At 39.8% G+C, this 8,373-nt stretch overlaps 1 non-coding gene across 1 annotated transcript; it reads left to right on the forward strand.

Moving 5' to 3' along the window:
- Positions 1-7,329: 7,329 nt before the first annotated feature.
- LOC148574589 (small nucleolar RNA R71) lies at positions 7,330-7,437 on the forward strand. Its single transcript, XR_015905618.1, has one exon. It is a non-coding gene; the product is annotated as a small nucleolar RNA R71 (small nucleolar RNA).
- The last annotated feature ends 936 nt before the right edge of the window (positions 7,438-8,373 follow it).

Consider the following 8,373-nt stretch of genomic DNA (forward strand, 5'->3'; position numbering starts at 1 on the left):
GAAATTCAACATCTCAGATAAGGAACCACCAAGGTAGGGAGTATCTTATGAGAAAGAAAAGAAGAAGAGGCCAAGAGGGTGGAGAAACAAGAAGATCCCTACTGAAGGCTTTTCACCAGGGGATAAAGTAGTGCTAAACACCCAACCAATGAAGGTGTCCCCACAATCATCTGAATACTACACTGTGAACCGGGTCCTTTCACTTGAACACCTAGAGATCATCAAAAAGGAGACCGGAAAGAAGTTCACAGTAAGAGGAGAAAAGCTGAGGCACTATGATTTTCAACCCCCATGATCTAAGGGGATCGATGTCAAGCTAATGACAATAAAGAAGCGCTTGTTGGGAGGTAACCCAACCTAAGGTAGTTTTCTTTTCATAGCCTTTTCAATAAAAATGTTGAATAATTGGTATGTATTGCAAGGAGCTAAGTTTGGTGTTGCACACCAAAACAATTTAAGGGAGAATGAAGGATTCTAAGTTTGGTGTTCCACCAAAATCTCATTTAAAAGCATACTCTCACCTCCTGCATAATGCTAGCTCCAAGCAATCAGACAAATTATTCAACCATTTAATTGCTTTTAGTTTTGGTTCCATAACCTTTAGCAAGGCCAAAAGAATTCTTAAGAAGACAACCTGTTGCATTAGAGACAGTGGCAAGGAATTAAGTTTGGTGTTCCCACACCAAATTAAATCCAAAAGCCACACTCAATTCATGCATACTAACCAGTCACCTAAGGGCTTGAGAAGCAAGCAACTTTTGAGAATTGTGCAGGGAACTAACCACCATTTGAGGACATTATGCATCATAACTCAAAAGGGGCACAACAGAAGGAAGGACAAAAGAACTGCAAACTAATAGGTTGTATCTATACTTAACTTCTGCTGTTGAGAAATGCTTTGATTTATGTCTTGCTAAAGTGTTCATCTAGTACAAGTAGAATCATTTTTTTTTTCAATAAATAAGCTAGTCTAAGTGTGTGCTTGTGTGTTTACTTTCACTTAACTAAATGTATGCTTTGTCCCCTGCATCTTTAATTTAATAAAAAAAATGTTTGGAATGTGAAATGAGATAGTTCTTTGTTAGCTGGAAGTACAATAAAAGTAAGTGGTGGTATGTATGTGTGATTGTATGATAGCTCACTTTTAGTGAATAAAAGAACTAGACTGTCTCCTTTTAAGTAGAAGGTAGCTCACTGTCTATGAATCTCAATAAAATAAAAGTCCTAGGTTAAAAAGAAAAACAAAAAGAGAAAAGAAAAAGCCAAAAATGGCAACAGAACAAAAGAAAAATAAAAAGAAACAAAGCTAGACACCAATAGCTTGAACCTTAGAATATATGCCTGTGGTGTCTTTGTACTAGGATCTGCTTGGATTATTAAGTTCTTTGGAGTGCATCAACACTTGGTGACTTGCGTTAACTAACCCGGGATCATCAACTGAAAGTCCACTATCAAGAGCAACCTAACTACAAGGCATTTAGTAACCCAAAGAGGTGCTGGGCATCAATGTTCTAAGAAGGAATGTGAGCCAAGTGTCTATAGTGAATAATGTGTCAAGCATAAAGAAAGAAAAGAGCTTGTTACACATGACACTGAACTAAAGCTTATAAAAAAAAAATAATGGTCAGGGACAAAGGAATAATGAGAGGTCATAGCAGTGTGTTGCTTGATGCTTGGAGGAGACTTTCTAGGCCTAAATATCAATAAGAAGTGAGTGTTTACAAATCTACATGAAACCCCATGAGCTACCAAAAATAATCTGCTAGCATGAACATCTTCTTCCATTTCATTCTTTCTTCTCAAAAATTCTTTTCTTGCTTGGGGACAAGCAAGCTTTAAGTTTGGTGTTGTGATGACAAGTCATCTTAGCCTAGTTTCACTAGTCTTTTTATTGTGTTTTCAATTGAATTTATGCACTTTCTTGAGCCATAAGTAAGCCAATTGGGTAGAATTTCATGTTTCCGTGATTCAATCAACCATAGATAAATTAATGCATTTTCATGAGATTTTGTGCTATAATTGTCATATATTATGAAAGAAACACAATCTCATGATTTGGAGCATAGCTTTGATTGTTTTGATTGATTGATGATAGGTGAAAAGAGTTTTGAAGAAGGTTGAAGAAAGAAGGAATGGCTAGGAGCAAGAGAGAACAAAAAGCTTGAGCCAAAGCTTGCCTCAAGCTTTAGCTCAAACTTTTGGAAGAGTTGAAAACACCCTGGATGGAGCAAAAGCTTGCGCCAACGTTTGCCTCAAGCTTTTTGGCAAACGTTGGCACCACAAAACAAACACCCTGGAGGAAAAAGCTTGCGCCAACGTTTGCCTCAAGCTTTTTGGCAAACGTTGGCACCACACCAATATACCCAGGGGAGAAAAAGCTTGCGCCAACGTTTGCCTCAAGCTTTTTGCCAAACGTTGGCGCCACACATGCATACAAGGGGATCCACGTTTGGCTTAAAGTTTGACCTCAAACTTTAGCTCAAACGTGAATAGCAGCAAAAGGGGGTGGCTGGTATAAAAAGCTTGAGCCAAAGTTTACCTCAAACTTTGACTCAAGCTTTTGTGCTTTATGTCCCGATTCACAATGGGTTTCTCTCTAACTCCAAGAGCAATCAACAGAGGCTTTTGTCAACCCAATTCCATCAAGAGCAAAGGCCCAATTCAAGGCTTGAATATCATTTGAAGAAAGTGTATAAATAGCTTAGAATTTAAGTTTTTAGAGAGCTTTTCTTTTTAGAGCTTTTCCGTTTTAGTTTTGCTGAGTGATTTTGGGAGAGCTTTTGGTTAGGAGTTATTTGGAGATTCTAAGTCTTGGGAAAGGGAATTGAATTCTCTTTCTCTTAGTTTTCTTGTTTTCATTTTCATTTACACTTGTCTTGAATCTTGGGTTGAAGAATTGAGGAAATTCTGTCTCAATCTCACCTTAAGATCTCTCTGTCCCACTTTACTGCAACTGTTGGAAATTGAATTTGGTTGTGTTTCTTCTACTGCTTGATCTTTACTTTTCTTGCAATTGAATTCTGAATTTGGATCTAGGAAGGCATTGAGATCTAGACTTGGTTATCTAGTCTCTTGGGTCCTGAGATCTGAAATTTCCTTTTGATTTCTCTGTTGAACGCTTCTTCAAGCAATTTACATTTTCTGTTTGAGATCTACTGTAATTAAATTCATCTTTTACTTCCCTGCTTGTTGCAATTTACTTTTCTGTGTTTAATTTCTGCAATCCCAATTTCCAACTCTTTTTATAATTCAAGCAATTTACATTTCTTGTATTTTAAGATTCTGCAATTTACATTTCTTGCATTCTAAGTTTCTGCCATTTAATTTCTTGTTCTTTAAGATTTAGCTTATTTACTTTTTTTGCTCTTTAATTTTCTGCAATCTACCCCTCTCCCTTTTACTTATCATGCAATTTAGTTTCTGCAAATTACAAATCACTCAACCAAATCTTGATTCGCTTGACTAAATCAACCACTAAACTAAAATTGCTCAATCCTTCAATCCCTGTGGGATCGACCTCACTCCCGTGAGTTTTATTACTTGATGCGACCCGGTGCACTTGCCGGTTAGATTCGTGTGTTTGGAATTCGTTTTCCAAAAATACACATCACTCTTATTTCATGAAGGATGATGGAGTGCACTTGATGTTCCACCCTTAATTGTCCCATGTTGGAACTTAATTCTCCTAGGGAGGTATTGATTTGCTCCCAATAGTTTTGTGGAGGAAAATGCATTTGAGGCATCTCCAGGATCTCATGGTGATGAGCTTCATGCGTCTCTTGAGATCCATGAATGGGCTCTCTTGCTTGCTCCATCCTTTTCTTAGTGATGGGCTTCTCTTCCTCAATGGGAATGTCTCCTTCTATGAAAGCTCCAGCTGAGTAACATAGATGGCAAATAAGATGAGGAAAAGCTAGTCTTGCCCCAGGAGAGGGCTTTTCGGCTATTTTGTAGAATTCAAGGGAGATGACTTCATGAACTTCTACTTCCTCTCCAATCATGATGCTATGAATCATGATGGCCCGATCCACAGTAACTTCAGATCGGTTGCTAGTGGGGATGATGGAGCGTTGGATGAACTCCAACCATCCTCTAGCCACAGGCTTGAGGTCCAGTCTTCTTAATTGAACCAGCTTGCCTTTGGAGTTAATCTTTCATTGAGCTCCTTCCACACATATGTCCATGAGGACTTGGTCCAACCTTTGATTAAAGTTAACCCTTCTAGTGTAGGGGCGTGCATCTCCTTGCATCAGAGGCAAGTTGAACGCCAACCTCACATTTTTCGGACTAAAATCTAAGTATTTCCCCCAAACTATTGTAATATAATTCTTTGGATTCAGGTTCTTACTTTGATCATGGTTCCTAGTGATCCATGCATTGGCATAGAACTCTTGAACCATTAGGATGCCGACTTGTTGGATGGGGTTTGTTAGAACTTCCCAACCTCTTTTTTGGATTTCATGTCGGATCTCCGGATACTCATTTCTCTTGAGCTTGAAAGGGACCTCGGGGATCACCTTCTTCTTGGCCACAACATCATAGAAGTGGTCTTGATGATCTTTGGAGATAAATTTTTCCATCTCCCATGACTCGGAGGTGGAAGCTTTTGTCTTTCATTTCCCTTTTCTAGAGGATTCTTCGGTCTTAGGTGCCATCAATGGTAATAGAAAAATAAAAAGCTTATGCTTTTACCACACCAAACTTAGAATTTTGCTCGCCCTCGAGCAAGAAAAGAAAGAATAGATGAAGAAGAAGAAGAAATGGAGGAGAGGGAGAGAGAGATGTGTTTCGGCCAAGAAGGGGAAGAGAGGGTTGTGTTGTGTGAAAATGAGGAAGAATGGAGGGCTATATATAGGGAAGGGAGGGGGGGTAAGGTTCGGCCATAAGGGTGGGTTTTGGGTGGGAAATTGATTTTGAATTTTGAAGGTAGGTGGAGTTTATGAGGTAAGTTTATGGGGAAGAGTGGTTGGATGTGAATGGTGAAGTGGTGATAGGGAAGAGAGATTGAGGTGATTGGTGAAGAGTTTTGGGGAAGAGTGTTTATTGGGAAGAGAGGATGAACATTGAGAAGAGGGAAGAAAGTGAGTGGTGGTAGGTGGGGATCCTGTGGGGTCCACAGATGCTGAGATAATCCTGTGGGGTCCACAGATTCTGAGGTGTCAAAGAATTGCATCCCTGCACCAATTAGGCATGTAAAATGCCTTTGCATGGAATTCTGGCGTTTAAACACCGAATTGATGCTTATTCTGGGCGTTCAACGCCCAGATGCAGCATATTTCTGGCGTTGAACGCCAGCCAGATGCTTGTTTCTGGCGTTCAGCGCCAGCTCTTCTTCACTGTGCATTTCTGGCATCTGGACGCCAGGATGCTGCTTGTTTCTGGCGTTCAACGCCAGAAACATGCTCTGTTCTGGCGTTGAACGCCAGACAGATGCTCCTTACTGGCGTTTAAACGCCAGTGAGATCCTCCTCCAGGGTGTGATTTTTCTTCTGCTGTTTTTGATTCTGTTTTCAAATTTTTTATTTATTTTGTGACTCCACATGATCATGAACCTAATAAAACATGAAAAACCATGAAAATAAAAATTAGATAAAAATTGGGTTGCCTCGCCACAAGCGCTTCTTTAATGTCAATAGTTTGACAGTGGGCTCTCATGGAGCCTCACAGATGTTCAGAGCATTGTTGAGACTCCCCAACACCATGGGAGTTCAACACCAAACTTAGAGTTTGGTTGTGGCCTCCCAACACCAAATTTAGAGTTTGACTGTGGGAGCTCTGGTTGACTCTGTTTTGAGAGAAGCTTAGTGTGCCTCTTTTCCATGTTTACAGAAGGATAACCTTGAGTTGTAAGCTTAAGGGAGTCCTCATTCAATTGAAGGACTAGTTCGCCTCTGTCAACATCAATCACAGCTCTTGCTGTGGCTAGGAAGGGTCTTCCAAGGATGATGGATTCATCATCATTCTTCCCAGTATCCATGACTATGAAGTCAGTAGGGATGTAAAGGCCTTCAACCTTTACTAACACGTCCTCTACTTGTCCATAAGTCTATTTTCTTGAATTGTCTGCCATCTCTAATGAGATTTTAGCAGCTTGCACCCCATAGATTCCCAGTTTCTCTATTACAGAGAGGGGCATGAGGTTTATCCCTGACCCAAGGTCACATAGAGCCTTCTCAAAGGTCATGGTGCCTATAGTACAAGGTATTAAGAACTTTCCAGGATCCTATTTCTTCTGAGGCAATGTCAGTTGATCCAGATCACTCAGTTCATTAGTGAACAAGGGAGGTTCATCTTCCCAAGTCTCAATACCAAATAATTTGGCATTCATCTTCATGATTGCACCAAGGTACTTGGTAACTTGCTCTTCAGTAACATCCTCATTCTCTTCAGAAGAGGAATACTCATCAGAGCTCATGAATGGCATAAGGAGGTTTAATGGAATCTCTATGGTCTCTAGTTGAGCCTCAGATACCTTTGGTTCCTCAAAGGGAAACTCCTTATTGATCACTGGACGTCCCAGGAGGTCTTCCTCCTTGGGATTCATGTCCTCCCCTTCCTCTTTGGATTCGGCCATGATAGTTATATCAATGACCTTGCACTCTCCTTTTGGATTTTCTTCTGTATTGCTTGGGAGAGCACTAGGAGGGATTTCAGTGATCCTTTTACTCAGCTGGCCCACTTGTGCCTCCAAATTTCTAATAGAGGACCTTGTTTCATTCATGAAACTCACAGTGGCCTTAGATAGATCAGAGACTAAGTTTGCTAAATTAGAAGTATTTTGTTCAGAGTTCTCTGTCTGTTGCTGAGTGGATGATGGAAAAGGCTTGCTATTGCTAAACCTGTTTCTTCCACCATTATTAAAGCCTTGTTGAGGCTTTTGTTGATCCTTCCATGAGAGATTTGGGTGATTTCTCCATGAGGGATTATAGGTGTTTCCATATGGTTCACCCATGTAATTCACCTCTGCTATTGCAGGGTTTTCAGGATCATAGGCCTCTTCTTCAGAAGGCGCCTCTTGAGTACTATTGGATGCAGCTTGCATTCCATTCAAACTCTGAGAAATCATGTTGACTTGCTGAGTCAATATTTTATTCTGAGCCAATATTGAGTATCAATTTCAAGAACTCCCTTCTTCTGAGGCGTCCCATTACTCACAGGATTCCTTTCAGAAGTGTACATGAACTGGTTATTAACAACCATGTCAATGAGTTCTTGAGCTTCTGCAGGCGTTTTCTTTAGGTGAATGGATCCACCTGCAGAAGTATCCAATGACATCTTAGATAACTCAGACAGACCATCATAGAATATATCCAGGATGGTCCATTCTGAAAGCATGTCAGAAGGACACTTTTTGGTCAGTTGCTTGTATCTCTCCCAAGCTTCATAGAGGGATTCACCTTCTTTCTGTCTGAAGGTTTGAACATCCACTCTAAGCTTACTCAGCTTTTGGGAAGGAAAGAACTTGGCTAGGAAAGCCTTGACCAGCTTATCCCAAGAGTTCAGGCTATCCTTAGGTTGAGAGTCCAACCATATTCTAGCTCTGTCTCTCACAGCAAAAGGGAAAAGCATGAGCCTGTAGACTTCAGGATCTACTCCATTAGTCTTAACAGTATCACAGATCTGCAAAAATTCAGTTAAGAACTGAAAAGGATCTTCAGATGGAAGTCCATGGAACTTGCAGTTCTGCTGCATCAGAGAAACTAATTGAGGTTTCAGCTCAAAATTGTTTGCTCCAATGGCAGGAATGGAGATGCTTCTTCCATGTAAATTGGAATTAGGTGCAGTAAAGTCACCAAGCATCCTCCTTGCATTATTATTATTTTCGGCAGCCATCTCCTCTTCTTGTTCGAAAATTTCTGAAAGGTGCTTGCTGGATTGTTGTAATTTAGCTTCTCTTAGTTTTCTCTTCAAAGTCCTTTCAGGTTCTAAATCTGCTTCAACAAGAATATTCTTGTCCTTGCTCCTGCTCATATGAAGAAGAGGGAACAGAAAAATAATAATAATAGGGATCCTTTTTACCCAGTTATAGAGGTTCCCCTGTGTGAGTAGAAGAAGAAAAGAATGTAATGTAAAGAAGGGAAGAAGAGAAAATTCGAACACAGATGGAAGAGGGGGTTCGAATTTGGGTGAGATGAAGTGTTAGTAGATGAATAAATAAATAGAAGGAGATGAGAGAGAGAGAGAATTTTCGAAAATAATTTTTGAAAAAGAGTTAGTGATTTTCGAAAATATTTTTTGAAAAAGGTTAGTAATTTTCGAAAATTAATATCAAAAATGAAAATAATTAGTCAATTAAAAAAGAATTTTGAAAAAGAGGGTAGATATTTTTGAAAATTAGAGAGAGAGTTAGTTAGGTAGTTTTGAAAAAGATAA

This window comes from Arachis ipaensis, chromosome B2, assembly GCF_059453495.1.
Source record: "Arachis ipaensis isolate K30076 ecotype BB chromosome B2, ASM5945349v1, whole genome shotgun sequence".
Classification (NCBI taxonomy): domain Eukaryota; kingdom Viridiplantae; phylum Streptophyta; class Magnoliopsida; order Fabales; family Fabaceae; genus Arachis; species Arachis ipaensis.